Consider the following 18,342-nt stretch of genomic DNA (forward strand, 5'->3'; position numbering starts at 1 on the left):
GTCTCTCTCTGTCGCCCAGGCTGGAGTGCAGTGGTGCGATCTCGGTTCACTGCAAGCTCCACCTCCTGGGTTCACACCATTCTCCTGCCTCAGCCTCCCAAGTAGCTGGGACTACAGGCACCCGCCACCATGCCTGGTTAATTTTTTGTAGTTTTAGTAGAGATTGAGTTTCTCTGTGTTAGCCAGGATGGTCTCAATCTCCTGACCTCGTGATCTGCCCTCCTTGGCCTCCCAAAGTGCTGGGATTACGGGCATGAGCCACCACACCTGGCACTATGGTCTTATAGACTACTGCACAATAAATGCTTGGCAACTTTTATATCAATCAATTACAAATTTCAATAATCACTGGATGAATTTTATCAGGCCTTGATTTAATGATAAGGCCAAAATGTTAGAGTTAGATTTTTATAAATTTTGTCATCCTCTGCCATGCATAAATGTTAATGAAGATATAGATAATGTTTGCTTTTATATATGGAATGGCACATTTGGTCAAGACAGAAGTTAAAAACATAAATGTTTCATTGAGTTGTACTGCTGCAGTGAAAGGCAGCCATAAACCACAAATCCAATTTTAGTGATTTCAAGGTGCATTTTGTCACTATACACCCTTCCTTCAGAGTCTGTGTTGTCTTTTATCACCTCCAAAATGACAATGAGGACACTGGATCCAGTTAAGGAGACATATGGGCATTCAGAAAGCAATGAATGAATGGATTTAGAAGTCAAAGCACAAAGATATATATGATATGATTAGAGATGGGTTTATCACCTCCAAAATGACAATGAGGACACTGGATCCAGTTAAGGAGACATATGGGCATTCAGAAAGCAATGAATGAATGGATTTAGAAGTCAAAGCACAAAGATATATATGATATGATTAGAGATGGGTTCAGTACTATGAATGACATGAAAAGCATGAGCTATCAAAGACTGAGATGATATTCATTAGAAATAGCAACTCTGCCTTGGCCAACTTGATGTCAAAATGCATTAAAGACTCCTTGCAATCTAGACTATTTATCCAACTAGGAATATAACATTTGCTTAGATTTTAAATCTTATGTTTAATACATGATAATCATGGGTAATAAATTTTTCACAAATTAAATTTCACTTGACAGCTGGGATGATTTATTAGGTTCATGGATTCATTTAAAATTCAATACCTTTGGGTGCTGCATCACTGAACGTAATGAGCCAAATTCTCCCACTGAGTTAAGTTGCTTGTCAAGCTCCTAGGGTCCTACTAAATTCAGTTCTTCAGTAGAGTAAATGCTTCCCTGGTGTTTCAAAGAGTTAACATATCCTACACTGGGGAAGTACATAAGGGTAACATAAAAAATAGCAGCATATCATTTTTTGAAAAAAATTCAAATAGTACTCTACTTGCTCTATTATAGTATCATTCTGTAATAAGGGACATAGCAGTATTTTCAGGCAACCAAAATAGGTGACTTGTTTTTGTTCTATCATTCATTAAGTAGCCTCTTAACAAACATTATTCCCTATTTTATTTCCATCCTTGCTATTATTAGGCTAATGTTGCCACCAGTAGAATTGTAGAATCAGATGAATGCAAAATTAAGACTAAGTTCTAATTGTTTCCTGGAAATGCAGGGTAAGTTAAAGGGTGGTGACTCCCAAGTAGTTTCTTTCCTTTGTGTGTGTGTGTGTGTGTGTGTGTGTGTGTGTGTGTGTGTGTGTGTTAGAGTCTCTCTCTGTCACCCAGGCTGCAGTGCAGTGCCACAATCTTGGCTCATTGCAACCTCCACCTCCCGGGTTCAAGCAATTCTTGTGCCTCAGCCTCCGGAGTGGCTGGGACTACAGGTGCCTGCCACCATGCCCGGCTAATTTTTGTATTTTTGGTAGAGACGGGGTTTTACCATGTTGGCCAGGCTGGTCTCAAACTGAGCTCAAGCGATCCGCCCACCTCAGTCTTCCAAATTGCTGGATTAGAGGTGTGAGCCACAGTGTCCAGCAGAAAACTCATAATGTTTTAAGAAAATTTACCATCTGTGTTGGGCTGCATTCAAAGCTATCCTTGGCTGCAGGTTGGACAACTTTGTGTTAGATAGTGAAGAAGTGCTGCTGCATAACTTTGGAGCAAAGGAAGGGAATGGAATGGCTTATGTTTTCCTTTGGGTCGGTTTAGGTTAGTTTTAGTTTGCTTCCAAAGAAAGATATATTGTGAGGTGGTTTTGAGGGAGTGGTATCTAGGTTAGATTTTTCCATTGTCTGAATGGATCCTCATAGATCCCTTAGTCTTTTTAAAATAAGATAAGCATTTTTAGAGGTGGGGTATTGCTATATTGCCCAGGCTGGTCTCAAACTACTGGCCTCAAGTAAGCCAAAAGCTTTGTTGATTTTTTCCTTTTCTTTTCTTTTTTTTTTTTTTTTGAGACAGTGTTTTGCTCTTGTCACCCAGGCTGGAGTGCAAAGGTGTAATCTCTGCTCATTGTAACCTCCTCCAGCTCCCGGGTTCAACAGATTCTTCTGCCTCAGCCTCCCAAGTAGCTAGGACTACTGGCACTCACCACCATGCTGCACTAACTTTTGTATTTTTAGTAGAGACGGGGTTTCACCATGTTGGCAAGGCTGGTCTCGAACTCCTGAACTCAAGCGATCCACCCACCTCGGAAATTCTGGGATCACAGGCATCAGCTACTGTGTTTTGTGTCCGGCCTCCCCAGTAGTTCCTATTTGTAAACACTGTCAATTGGTGAGACAGACAGTTAATAGTAAATAATGCTGTTTGTTGCTTATATTCACATAATTTTGCCCTATTAGAAAACAGAAGCAATAGAAACTAGTTTCACCTTGCCTTAAATTGTATACTGTTTAACATTGTTACACATGTAAAAAATAAATGACACATTTGGTATCTCTAATACACTTTACTTGGATAAGAAATATTTATTCACACAATATTTAATGAAGCTTAGGAAATGAAGAGTGAAGAAATAAACAAGTAAACCCTCCTACTTATAGCCTATTCATACACACACACATACACACACACAAACTCTTTGAAAAGAGTTGCATGCATATATGTTACAGATATTACGGCCACTAGGAAAGAAGCAGAAACATAATATGATATTATTTACTATAAACAGTAGGGCTATTAAATTATTATACTACCTTGCAAAGATGTATAGTACATATATATTCTTGAATATTGTTGTATAAATTTAGTTAGATGTTCTGAATGATGAGTAATACATTCAAGAACTTCTAAAACTGTTTCAGTTTAGTGTATTTCTTATATACATTTATTGATGGAAGAATATTTTCCACTTTCAGTATTCTTTTTTTAAAAGTAAATGTGAAAGTATCATTTTCCTTTCCAAAATGCCCTCTTTCTCCTTAGTCTAGAATAACTCTTTTTAATATTTTATATCTCAGTTTAAAGTTTATTTTCTTAAAGAAAGAGGTCTTTCTATGCCCCTAAACTAATTAGGTTCTTCTTTTATTTCCCCTAATTCCAATCAATTATAAAACTTAACAATACTTTAGGGTGAATATGTGTTTAGTAATATATTTCCACCCTGATCACCCTGTGATCTATATGGAAACAAATGCTAACAAATAATCACTACTGTTTATTGGCATTATAAAGTTGGATAATTTAAATATTCATAACAAGCCATGCCTTAGAGTAGTAACCTTATGACAAAAAAGCAGAAGAATTAGTGAACTATCCAATGTTTTAAGAATAACAAATTGATTTTATTTAGATTCTTTTTTCTTTTTTTTTTTTTTTTTTTGAGACGAAGTCTCTCTCTGTCACCCAGGCTGGAGTGCAGTGGCACCATCTTGACTCACTGCAACCTCCGCCTCCTGGGTTCAAGCAGTTCTCCTGCCTCAGCCTCCCTAGTAGCTGGGACTATAGGCACACACTGCTACACCAGCTCATTTTTTTGTATTTTAGTAGAGACGGCGGTTTCACCATGTTGACCAGGCTGGTCTTAAACTCCTGGGCTCAGGCAATCCACCCGCCTTGGCCTTCCAAAGCGCTGGGATTACAGGAATGAGCCACTATGCCTGGCCTAGATTCTTTTTTACTTTCAATCAGTATTAGAATTTGGTTAAGTGCAGTGGGTCTTTGGGCAATGTTAATTTAACTAAGCAATTTATTATTTTATTAGTACACATTTTCTGAGTTGTATATACTTATACTTCGTAATGTTATTGTTATGCTTTTCTTCAAAAAACAATATATGTTCACAGTAGAAAAACAAATTAAGTAAAAAAGAATGAATTGTATTATTAGTCCTCAGAATTAATTGCTGTTAATATCCTGGTATATGGTCCTTCAATTATTTATCTATTTATAAGCTTACATGTAAAGAGCAGATTTCCTTTTGACCTTAAGTTTTTAAACATTTATGAACATGAAAAATAAGTTGGTATGTGGTGGGGCAGTCATTTATGTCCACTAGTTAGTTTACAGCAGATTAAGACAAGGTGTGAGCTGAAGACAGCATGACACAAGTTGCATGTTGTCATTTTTCTGCTAGGAATAATAAACTTGAGTCTAAAATCTACACCGAATGGTTGCAAGAAGCGGACATCAAAGAGAGTGACAATAATGAAAGACGCTAGAAGAGTTTCTCATCGAAGAGGTGGAAGATGAATTTTCATATTATACAACAGGCAAAGCAATTCAATAAAATTTGAATATTTCATTTCGTGTAACTTGATTTTTATCTGCAAACTGGCAAATATGCGTTCATGTATTACCATATGCATATATGCTTCATAGTGTAGTCACTGTTTTAAAACATGCATTTTTTTATTTACCATTTTCCATGCCAATATATCCTACTATATTTCTGTTTCATTTTTAATGCCTGAGTTGAATTCTTTATCAGTATGCCTTTTTAAACGTTTTTAATGAAACGGTTCTGTAAAATTCACAAACCGCAATGTTACAGTAACTCAGGAACTTAAAGTAACTGAAAATGTGTCAATTTTTTTAAGTACAATTCAACAGGGCCAGAGATTAATCTTCTATTGAACATATTCTGCATTCTAAATTTAACCTCCAAGAATTCTATTTAAATATCATCCATTTAACCTTATGAAATACAAGGTTTGCTTTTTAATGGGAAGTTGGTATTCCCTCATTAAATGAAACCAAATGTAGTTTGACATTATTAGCGTCTACAATGGCAAGCTTTTATTTGTGGCTATGTGTTGCATATAATAAAGATATAGATTCAGCCTAATTTATTTTCCCCATAAAAGATGGAAAAAATTCAAGGAAAAGAAAAAAAAGGTTTTGCTTCAGGTTTAATAATGAAGCAGTACACACAGCTTATGATAAATGCTTCATCCATTACTAGAAATAAATGTTACATAATTACAGTTTACAAAGGTGACATCTTAAACCTTCCTAGTCAAAAAGAAAGCTAATGGACTAAAAATATAAAAGTGTGAAAAATTAAGCAGAACAATATTCACATTACGCTGCAGGTATTTATCTGATGGTAAGTTTCCCAATAGAATGAAGGTAGGTGTCTAGAATTTCATTGTTGTATTTGCTGAATAGACACAGTGTCTGTCATTCAAAAGTATTCAATAAAAATGTGTGGAAAGGCCAGGCACAGTGGCTCACGTCTGTAATCCCAGCACTTTGGGAGACCAAGGCAGGCAGATCACCTGAGGTCAGGAGTTTGAGACAAGCCTGGCCAACATAGTGAAACTCCGTCTCTACTAAAGTAAATATACAAAAATCAGCTGGGTGTGGTGGTGGGCACCTGTAATCCCAGCTGTTAGGCAGGAATCTAGACCCAACATGGCGGTATCACCCGGCTTGGCAGGCACTTTGTTAGGACCTCCCATCCTTCACTTCCTGCTAAGACTCTCAGTGCGGGGGAAAAAAGCCCGCGCCCGCCAAAAAACCCCCGCTCTGCGCAAGCTCCTGGACACGTCATTCCTCAGAGATCAAAACCTAACTCAGGAAAACCTAAGTCTACAAACCCCGCCTACCTCACCCTATAAAAGGCCCCCCGATACCCGTCCTGAGCGAGACTTCCTCGGCCTTCCTCCTAGGGGACCGGTGAACCTCGCCGGCGAGCCCAATAAAGGCTACCTCTGTTTTCATCTGCCTCATGTCTTCTTGCTCGGCTCCCCATTACATTACACCAGCTACTCAGGAAGCTGAAGATGGAGAATCGTTTGAACCTCGTAGGTGGAGGTTGCAGTGAGCTGAGATTGCACCACTGCCTCCCAGCCTGGATGACACAGCAAGACTCCATCTCAAAAATAAAAAATAAAAAATAAAAGTGTGGAAAGAAGGGAGTTAAAGAAGAGAGAATGGAAAAAGAATGGGTAAAAAGGAGAAGGATAAAGGCAAGCAAGAGAGAAGTAACTAAAGAGGACAAGAAGGAAATAAAGTCAGGTAATTTGGAAATAAACTCTATTTTTTAAAAACTCTGAATTATAAAATTTTTTAGATGCATATCTATAGTAGGTAATATGTTATAGTTTTGAATTAGAAGACTAAGGTTAATTGTTTATTTTACTAATGCTAAATTTAAGATAAGGTATTTTTTTCTCTCATAAAGAAAGATGGTTAAAACTGTATCATTCACCAAACATTTATAGGGTTATTAAAATAAGAGAAAAATTTCTTTATATTAGTTCATATGGTATCGAAATAGTTAAAGAAGATTATATTAAGAATCTGAGTTTACTTTAAGGTTATTTACAAATTGTTAAGTGACAGACTGGAAAAGAAAAATACTTCTAACGTATGACTCATACAATTATAAAAGTAAATAGTTTACAAAGACTTGTTTTCTGTTTAAAGCTTATTCTATGGATTCTTTGAACTAATAACATTTTCTTGAATATACCATTTAGTAACTAGGAAGAACAACTAAACAGGAAACATTTTATTGCATGTTTATTTATATTCTACCTTGAAAATAGACACATATTAAATTATAGTATAAATTATTCTAAACATATGAAAATGTTGATATCAGATAAAGGTTCAGAAAATGATTCACCTTAAATTGGAATTTTTTCCATAATCAAACATATTCTACCCTTAGTCCACCCCATGGCTAAAGTCTTGGGGTAGCAGAAAACTCACTATGTCCAAAATTAGCCTTAAAAACCTTTAGCTGTATATCATGATTTAAATGCTTCTTCTTCAGTTTAACCTGAATTTCCCTTTCTACATTCCATAACTCAAAAGTTTCTCTTACCGGTAATGAGCTCTTCTCTTAAAATATGGGAGAAAGTCTGGAACACAAAAAAGGAACTTGTTACAAAATTATTCTGAAGTGAGATATGCTTAATCCCAGTTCAGGACTGAAAACACAGACACTGAAGAGCAAATCAATCACTGTTTGTTGGTTGATTTGTTTTTAAACTATCGTGGGTGATATGAAGAAATATCAGAAACTCAAAATCTGGAAATAAACTGTAGAAGATAAAAAGAGATGTAGATGTACTGGGTCAAAAATATTATTTTACAAGAATCATCACTCATCTAATTTATCTTATTATACCATACTTTCTTATGCCTTGCTGTGCTAGGGAAGCTTTCTTAAACTGCCGTAACTCTCTAAGTACACGTTTCCAAATTCTGAGCAAACTCAACATTTTATAAACAACATATATCTTGAGCTTTCACTCTCTATTACTAATATTCATTTTATACTTTGAAGAATATCACTTTAAGAAAAAATACAGCTTTTTTGACAATTTGTTTTTCTCAAGATCAGTTGAGTAATCAAATACATTTCCTTAGCTTGTTTATATTCCTAAAGGGGATTGACTACTATTAAAATAGCAAACAACTCAAGCATTGCTATGCACAATTATTTGCAACACCAAAGAAGCCTACTTTTGGCAACACTTGATGGTATTATGGGTGACCAGCTCTAGCTTGTCATAAAAATCAACAGGGAATCAGAAAATAATAAGGAATTGAGTTAAAATCTCTAACTGGTCTTCGTCATTTTGTGACCTGCTATCTCTGTTTAATTCTAATTAAATAATTAAAGTTTGGATAGTCTGTGAGATGTGAAATATACCTAAGCTTGGCTTACTTCAAATAAATAAAAATGAAACACTGTACTTTTATGAAGATGTTGGAGTATGATCAGAGTTGGCATTTAACTTCTGCAAATACAGGACAATTTTAGAATATTGTGAAAAGGGAAAATCATAATTACATAGTGAAAATGAAAAATCAGATGAAATGCCTTAAAAGGGAGTGACTGATGTGGAGAAATTTTAGTCCCTGTTCTATTGTAGAAGGCAACTTAATGTCCATCACTGATGGCCTTGGTAGTAGAAGTCCTGGATTCCATATCTTAAGATACAGTCTAAACTCTATAGGTATCTGTTCCATTCCATTGTTCTATATGTCTGTTTTTGTGCCAGTACCATGCTGTTTTGGTTACTATAGCCTTGTAGTATAGTTTGAAGTCAGGTAGATGAAATAACATGATTTTAAAATAAGCACATTTGGAATGCTCAAGGAAGAAAAAGACATTATTAAAGTTACAAATAAAAACAAAATTATAAAATAGATGCCCATGTGAAATAAGAAAACATGACATGTAAAATCTAAAATTTAATTCAAATTTCAAAAATTAAATTTATTAAATTTAGAGAAATACTGTATTATGCACAATTCAAAATGCAATAGTGAAAAGAAGGGAATAGAAAAGGTTTCATCAGTATACCTTTTCAAGCAAACAGAATTAAAATACGAACTACAAATATAAGAATTAGGAGGAGTGATTGAGAGGCTCTCATGTGTCTGATAGCAATTTCAGAAGGAGATAATAAAGAAATTGGTTTTTGGAAGACAATTCTCCATGGAATTTCTGGATGTCTTTTATCAGTATTTGTTTCAGACTCTATTTTTAAGGATGTTGTATAGCAAAAAGCCTTCTAAGGTAAAGATACAGTCTCTTTCTGGGAAAGAAGGCACATTTCTTTTCTCATGCTGATAGTAAAGATAATGTTCTTTCTGGAGCTATAGTTGGACAGATTTGCTTATAGCCTTCTTTATAAGATTAAGCATTTTCCAAATGCAGGGTTGCTCAGCTGTGTCACAAGTCCACTGTGTTCACAGCATCAACCTGGCGGTTTAGCATGGTCCCCATGGAATTGGGGGGCACAGAGAATGAATCTAAACCCAGAGTTTATGCTGCCTGTTGTTGTGTGAGTAATAGAAGTTTTTTTGATTCTTACACAAAATTGCATTTATAAAACTGTGGCAGGTTCATCCTTAGCTTGAAAGTTGCGTAAAATCTGAGACCTTGCTCAGTTCTTTATTATTACAGGAATAATAATATTTGGAAGAGGAATGAAGTTAACAATTTTCCATAAAAAGAAAAATAATACTATGTCTATATAAAGAAAGATGGGAAACACATTCCCCTGTATAATGAGATTATAGTGAAAATGCTGTGAGCATGTCTCAGGAATTGTCATAATATGGGGAAAGAATGCCTTTCTTCACCTACTTATTCTTTCCTCTTGTTGAAATGAAAGAGACAATTCAACTGAGGGGCATAAAGCAGACAGGAAGACAGGAAGAAAAATAGGTAGCCATATTGAATTACCAGATAGAAATTATATATTTCAGATGGTAGCGAAATATATAATAGGAACAGCCTTGATCTCTGATGATTGGGGACCCTCATAACAGCCCTGATTGTTACTCCAGAATTTTGTTCCTATGTTGGTTTCTCTCTTTCTTAGTTTACTTTTATTATTCAATTTTTTGTTATCGTAACTAAACCTATTTTGTATTCACCAGAATATAAAGAATAAAGATACATTTCTTAAACATTACCAAAGAAAACATGAAGATTACCTACAACAAAATGACATTTAGAATATTAACAGATATCTCATCACAAATAAGAAATGTTACAACAAAATGGAGTAACACTATCTTCAAAGGGAATATGAAGATTCAAACAAGAACATTATACCAGCTAAGCTATAAGTAAAGAGAGAATGATGAAGATATTATCAGGCATAAAACCATTCACACATTAGCACGTAAAAGTCTTTGCTAAATAAATGATCAGTTATTTCACCCAAAGAAAAAAATTAAATCATAAGAAAATCATGTGGTAAAAGAAAAAACAGGGACTGGAAAACATCAATAAAATATGCTAGTGGGTTTTACAATTACCAGAAAATATTACAACAATATATCTCTTAAATTTTTAAAAGACGTAAAATTGGCATTTTAGACAATGTTAGAAGGATGGGTGTGAGGTGAGTGTTTAATTTTAAAGATTGCGAAGGACCATTTTTGTGTTCGCGATGAGATTAATTTTGACTTTGTTGAAAAAATCTACAATTAAGTATGTAGATTTAACATCGTGTGAGTGGAAAAATAATCATGAAGTTTTAGTGATTTTATGATTGGAAAAGATTTCAGATAATGTAAAGGTATGCATGTGAATCATCATACTGTTACTGGTGGAAGAGAGTGTTACCTGGAGTTGCTGGTGACTGTATTCATGTGGGTCTGCAGCAACTTCAGTCCCTGCCTCCTCAGAAGACAGAATTCAACAGAAGAGCATAAAGCAGGAAAAGAGACTGAGAAAAGGTTCGGAGCAGGAGTGGAAGTTTTATTTAAAAGGCTTTAGACCACGAAAGAAAGGAAAGTTCACTTGGAAGAGATTCAAGAGGGCGTCTGAAGGTCAAAAAGAGAAGAGAGTGTTTAATCTTGACCCTAGGGTTTTATAGGCTCACCTCTTTCCCATGATTCTTCCCTTTGGGTGGACTTCCCACATGCAGGTGCTCTCCTTACGCTGGGAATTGAGTACGTGCAGTGCAGGCTTTTTCGGAAGTTGTACGCATGCCCATGTGAGGCTTGCTTTCTTTTCGGGTGGAGTAAACCTGGCAGGTCATAGTCTGCCATTTTGTCTCATAGTGCGCATGTCCAGGAAGTTTTTTCTTCCTGGCATTTGCATTCAATTAACAATTTAGTGTTAATAGCTGTGGATCACCAGGAAATGGCTTCTCCCTGTTGTCCTGGGTGGGCTGCTGAATTATCATCATTTTTAGAGAGGCCGTGTGATAATTGTCAAACCATCACCTGGTATTCCTAGTGGGTGGAGGAAGATCCCGCTTCTGCCCCGGTCGTATCTGTCTAACTAGCTGGAACAATACTGTATGGACATTTTAAATACATAGTAAGATGCCTTTATAAACTCAATGTGGAAAAAAAAAAAATATTTCTTTAAAAACACTCAAGGAAACACTGACAAAAATATTTAATAAATTTGACAATATTATGAAAATCATTAGTCTAAAAATCACCACCACCAACAGTGATAAAAGCAACAGAGAGAAAATATTTGCAAATTAACTGTGATTATATTTGTATTGTTCTATTTAGTAAATATTTGCACTTCTATCAGACGGGTGATAGGATTCACTTTCCTTGCCTATTGCCTACTTAGAACTTGTGAGACTGGACTTGCTTTTATCAAAGAAATCTGAATCAAAGTGGCATGTGTGTGAGTGCAATTTCAGGGTCAGAACTTTAAAAGCAAATTTGCAGTTTGTTTTCTTTTTTCTTTTCTTGCCTTTGATGACTAGAAGTGTCCTAGACCAGAGAGCAGCTGCTCTAACTGTTGGGACCCCAAGTGAGGATGAGGTAAAACCTAGACCCAGCTGCCTCACAGTGAATTTGTATCATGAGGGAGATATATAAACTTGTTGGTTTATTTCTGCTTTTATTTTTTTATCATAACATAATTTAATCCATTTTAATGCTTATTAGAATCCACAGTATTATAAAGAACACCCAAAGCTTTTTTAAATTAGCAAATTAATATAAAAATCCAATCTAAGTATGAACAAACTATGCACAGAAGAGCAAGCTCAAGGGGCTCATCAATATGTAAAACCATAGGAAAACACTCAGACTTTCCTGGTGGACCTCGCTCAGTTTCAGTACCCAGGGTCACAGACCCTACATGTATTTCACTAAAATATTTTTCAGTCAGTGAAGTGTATTTTCATATATTTATGTTTTTATTCACAAAATTCAGTATTTGTAAATTTTAGCTCTCATTTTAAATTTACTGAGATGTATTTTAATTTTTGTTAGTAATCTGTGTTCCTTAAGTACAAATATGTATTCTCTTCTTGGAGTACAAAATTTGATATAGAACTAGTTGATGTAACTTCATAATATCTTTACTAGTTTCTGGAGACTTTTTCTGCTTTAAACTGATACAAGTGTGTTGTTATTTCAACTTTCATATCAAGTAGTCTCTACTTTACAGAAGTTGCTCTTATACTCTCAGGTACAAAAATATAATAGCAATTATGTCCCATTGTTTATTGTAGACTTTCACACTGCAAATTTTCTTCTGTACCTATTTTATTGACTTTTGGTTTTACATTTACCTTATCAGACATTAAGAGGTAGAGAGTGGACCCAACATCATTTCTAGTTCCACGGCTCTAGAGCTTCCTGCTAGTCTTCTGTCTTTCCCCGCCTTTATCTGATATTTTCTGTCTCCATTGTTCATATTATCCCCCAAATTTCTCCTCTTTCTGGTCCTTTCTGGATGGGAACTTAGATTGGTTACTTTTGAGTTAGATTGATTTACAGGAATCATATCATTCTAGCTCCATTAAATTTTACCACAGTCACCTAGCAATTACATGGGAATTAAAGCATGAAAAAATCCTCCTCCATTTTAGCTGTTGTTTTTAGATTGTCCAGCTAAGCTTTCCAGTGAGTTCATTTGACAATATTGGGAGATTCTCTCACTCTCATGGTAGAAGATCTGAGTTATATATAGACGTTGGAAAAACAGCGTGTGCCAACAAAAGACATCTTCTTGATGATCAGTAAGCAATGTTTATATTTTACAATGCAATGCAATAACATATTAAATATGTAGGTGAATTAAGAATGTGATTGGTGTTTTTGCAATGATACATTTGACCTTACCATTTTTTTTTCTTTTTAATATAATGGGAAGTAGGATTCTGGTTAGCATTTTTACACAGAATGTCTGATATTTAGCAATGCTGTATTATTGTAAAGCAGGGGTTTAAACACGTTAATAAATAAAAGCATATTTTATAAGAAGCAACGGTAAAAGCATATCAGATTAGAAAATATTAAAGTCTAATATCACCAATTGTTGGTGGGAAAGTGGATGTCTGGGAATACTCATACATTGTTTTGGAGGCTATATACTTGTACAAATATTTTTGGAGAGTAACTTGACAATATCAATTTAAAGACACATGGATCTGGCCATCTATACATCCACTACTAAATCAATAACTTATATGTAATTTTGCACATATGCTAAAGAAAAAGATATTTCAAGTGTTTTGTTGGACATACATTCTAAAGTGGAAAATTAAAAGCAATTCACACTCTATACTTTAAAATAATACGTATATAAATTATAGAGTACTCTAATACAATAAAACAATTAAAATGAAGAATAGAGCTACATGCATCAACCAAAGTAAATCTAAAGGAGAGATAATGTTGAGTGAAAAGAAATCAGTTTGCAGTAGGATATATACAACATGATACCATTGTTGATAAAAGAGTCAAACTGTGAAAATATTTGAAGAGATTTATTCTGAGTCAAATATGAGTGGCTATGGGCTGTGACACAGCCCTCAGGAGATCCTAAGAACATGTGCCCAAGGTGGCTGAGGTGGAGGTTGGTTTTGTACATTTTAGGGAGGCATGAGACTTCAATCAAATATATTTAATAAATATATTGGTTTGGTCCAGAAAGATGGGACAACTTGAACAGGAGGGTGTGGGGGGTTTCCAGCTTATAGGTAGATTTAAAAATTTTCTGGTTGATCATTGGTTGAGTTTATCCAAAACTTGGATCAACAGAAGGAAATGCCTGGGTTGCAATAAAAGGTTGTGGAGACCAAAGTTATCATGCAGGTGAAACCTCCAGGGGGCAGGCTTCAGAGAGAGGAAGTTGTAAAATGATTCTTATTAGACTTAAAGTCTGTGTTGACCTTAATGCCAGAGAAGTATAATGAGGCATATTCGACACCCACTTCCCTTCATGGCCTGAACCAGTCTTTCAGTTAAATTTTAAAAGAAGGCTAGCTGAGGAGGAAGCCCATTCAGATGGTTGGTGGTGGGGCTTAGAATTTTATTTTTGGTTTACACCATGTACTTGTAATACAAACCTATTTCTGTACAACCAGTTACTCCAAAATTTAGTGACCTAAAACAACACTATGTCTTTATTATTCCTCAAAGTTTCTTTGGGTCAGGAACATGAGAGTGACATAATTTTGTTGTTCTGCCTTAGGGTCTGAATGACATGGCAGCCTGACGTTTGCTGGGTCTATCATCATTTATTGGCTTTTAGGGGGAGAGCATCTTCTTCCCAGGTGGCTCACGCACATAGCTGGCAAGGTAACACAATTTGTTGATGGGAGACCTTGGTTCCTGCCTACATGGACTTCTCCAAATGGCAGCCTATGTCCACACTCACCCAAAAAGGAGAGATTCAAGATCAAGCCAACAGACATACTTCCTTTATAACAAAGGAAGTCAGACCGTGTCACCTCCACCAGAGTCTACTGCTCACACAGACCAGCTCTGAGTCAATAATGAAGGAGACTACTCAGAGGCAGGAGTTCTAGGAGGCAAAGATTATTGAGGTCCATCTTTGAGGCTGGCTAACAAATATTGTTTATATAAATGTCATAAAAATGAAAAACATTACTATACATTGTTATAAATACACAGATACATAGTCAAGCATAAAAAGAAAATTATAGAGAGGATAAACAGCATATTTGAATAGTAGTTACCTCAGAGGGAGGATAGGCTAGGAGAATGCCACATGGGACTGTTAATGGCATCTATTCAATTTAATTGAAAAAATATCTATATTAATTACAGAAGAGCATAAGGAGTTGATAGATTTCAGTGTTAAGTGCTTACGATTTTTTTTCTGTAAGTTTCTATAAATTAAAACTCCTTCATATTTAACAGATAAACACAGATGAACAGCCTTTGTAAATTACACAGATAACAAATCAATCCACTTTTTCATATGCATTTTGTAAAAATTTCCATTTTACAGATATCAACAAATGTTGACTGTCTAGCAACAGTAATGAGTCTTGGAGATCTAAGACTTTGCCTTATCCTCAGCCAGTTTATCTCATTATAACATCCCCTTTGACAAAGGCCTCAGTTGACACCAGTCAACCCTTGGGAGATGTGACACTGGACATTCAGAAGAGCATTGCTAATGTGAAAGTGTATATTCTCCCTGAAATCTTCTGCATCTTGCTGACGTACCTTACCAACATATGGGACATCACCAAGCCTCCTCCACCTAAGGTTCCATCTCTAAATCTCAAGTCAATATTACTAGCCAATATTTGTTTATCAAATGCAATATGCCAGGCACTAAGCTAAGTACTTTATGTGTATTATCTCATTTCATCCTAAAAACAACCTTATGGCATGCCCTATCTATTTAAACAAATGAGATTATTATAGGTAGGTAGTTAGGCATGACCAGGACAGGAGAGGGCTCTTCTCCCCTACCCACTATGAATGTCAGGTGATGGTTTGACAGTTATCACATACCTTTCTAAAATTGATAGTTGGGAAGCTGGAGCCAGGATGCCAGGGAGAGACAATCTCCTATGATCCATAGCTGTTAACATTAAAGTGTGCATTGAATACAGACACCAGGGAGAAGCAACTTCCTGGGCATGCTCATTAAAAGAAAAAAATGGCAAAGTATGAGATTCTGGGGCCACTCCACTGGAAGAGAGAAGAAAGCCTCAGATAGGCTTGTGTATAATTTCCTAAACATGCAGAACATGCTCAATCCCCAAGGGCAAAGAGGGCACTGCACATGCGGGCAGCTCACCCTAAGAGAAAACCATGGGAAAGAGATGAGCCTATAAAGTCCCATAACCAAGGCTAAATGTGGCACTTGACTTTCAGGTGCCCACTTGTGTCTCTTCCACGTGAAGTTCCCTTTCTTTCCTGTTCTAAAGCCTTTTAAAATAAATGTCCACTCCTAGCCAGATGCAGTGGCTCATGCCTGTAATCCCAGCACTTTGGGAGGCTGAGGTGGGGGGATCACCTGAGGTCAGGAGTTCGAGACCAGTCTGGCCAATATGGGGAAACCTCATCTCTACTAAAAATACAAAAATTAGCTGGGCGTGGTGGTGGGCGCATGCAGTCGCAGTTACTCAGGAGGCTGAGGCAGGAGAATCACTTGAACCTGGGAGGCGGAGGTTGCAGTGAGCTGAGATCACTCCTCTTCAGCCTGGGTGACAGAGTGAGACCCTGTCTCAAAAAAAAAAAAAAAAAAAAAAAGGCCACTCTTGCTCTGAAACTTACCTTGGTCTCTTCTTCTGCCTTATGGTCCTCAGTCAAATTCTTTCTTCTGAGGAGACAAGGATTGAGGTTACTGCAGACAGGTACGGATACTGTGCTGGGAACTTGGATACCTTCCACTGGGAACAAGATCATCTGGGCAAACGGTAGTTAAGTAACTTGTTATACAAGTCAGTGACCGAGTAAAGATTTTACCCAAGACATCTAGTGGCTGTGCTCCATTATCTGCTTTCTAGTGGTTCGTATCACTCTGCTTTTCTTGTTACTACCTTAGCATCACTTTTTAGAAACTCTCCATAAATATATGTACCCTGATTTCACCTCTAACTATGGCAATGCTAACATCATAATACTTCCAATAGAGTTTGAAGAGCTAGCATACGTCTTCATGGCTAGAGTCTAATACCACCCAGAAGATGGTAAACCTAGACCAACTCCAATTCCTGGACTTTCAATGTGCCAGAAATGTGGGAAGGTCACTGATGGTCTCTTCTGAGAAGGCCCAAGTTAAAGGTCAGGTGGCATGGTAGGGTGCTTATGACTCGCATTGGAGTGCTTTCTATCTGGAAACCCAGCAGGATCCTGGAGATGCTCTCATCCTAAAATTGTTCAAGCCTCATCTACCATGTGTCGTCTCCTAGCAGTGTTATTGCAGCACTTCAAACTTCATTAAGTGTAAACTAAAAATCAAATTTTAAGGCCTTCCAACCATCTGAATGGATTTCCTTCTTCACTAGGGTGCTCTGAAATTTAACCCGAAAGACTGATTCAGGCCATGAAGAAAGAGGGGGTTGGACATGCCTCATTATACTGTCTAGCATTAACATCAACACAGACCTGAAGTCTGATAAGAAACATGTATCATCTATTTTCTCTGAAGCCTGCTGCCTGGAGGTCTCATCTGTGTGAACTTTGGTCTCTACAACCTCTTATCACAACCCAGACATTCCTTTCTACTGATAATTCTTCCAACTAATTACCAATTAGAAAAATTTTAAATCTACTTATTACCTGGAAACACCCTGCCTCATCTCCCACCTCAACTTGCTCTGTCTTTCTGGACTGGACCAATGCAGATCTTAAATGTATTTACGTGATGTCTCACGTCTCCCTAAAGTGTATAAAACCAAGTTGCACTCTGAACACCTTGGGCATATGTTCTCAGGATCTTCAGACGGCTGTGTCACAGGCCATGGTCACTCATATTTGGCTCAGAATTTATCTTTTCAAGTATTTTACAGTTTGACTCTTTTTGTAGACAAGGGCAGCTTGGTCACCTTCACCAGAATTTCATCCAGGATGTTCTGATTATTATTCCACAGTTGTTCACACAGGGTTCTCAGAAATGACCTCTCAGGGATTGCAGTTATAGAACCAAGCTGATAATGTCTATCAGGTCCTAACACAGCACAAAACTTATACTGAGCCTAATCCAATCAACAGTCTAGACTTCCAGTACAAATTCAGAAGTCATCTTGCTTCTTGTTCACTTAATGCCTATAGTTCAGGAAGCTTTTCCTTTTCCTTTTTTTATTTTATTTTATTTTATTTTTTTGAGACAAAGACTCACTCTGTCATCAGGCTGGAGTGCAGTGGCATGATCTCAGCTCACTGCAACCTCCGCCTCCTGGGTTCAAGCGATTTTTCCTGCCTCAACCTCCCAAGTAGTTGGGATTACAGGCATGTGCCACCATGCCTGGCTAATTTTTGTATTTTTAGAGAGACAGGGTTTTAATATGTTGGCCAGGCTGGTCTTGAACTCCTGACCTCAAGTGATCGGCCCGTCTGGGCCTCCCAAAGCGCTGGGATTACAGGAGTGAGCCACCGCCCCTAGAATGTGTGCCAGTTCTTTAATATGGAATTTTATCACAAATACGTTGATATGGTTAGGCTGTGTGTCCCCACCCAAATCTCATCTTGAATTGTAATCCCCATAAACCCCAGGT

The sequence above is a fragment of the Macaca thibetana genome, chromosome 6 (assembly GCF_024542745.1).
Source record: "Macaca thibetana thibetana isolate TM-01 chromosome 6, ASM2454274v1, whole genome shotgun sequence".
Taxonomy (NCBI): Eukaryota; Metazoa; Chordata; class Mammalia; order Primates; family Cercopithecidae; genus Macaca; species Macaca thibetana.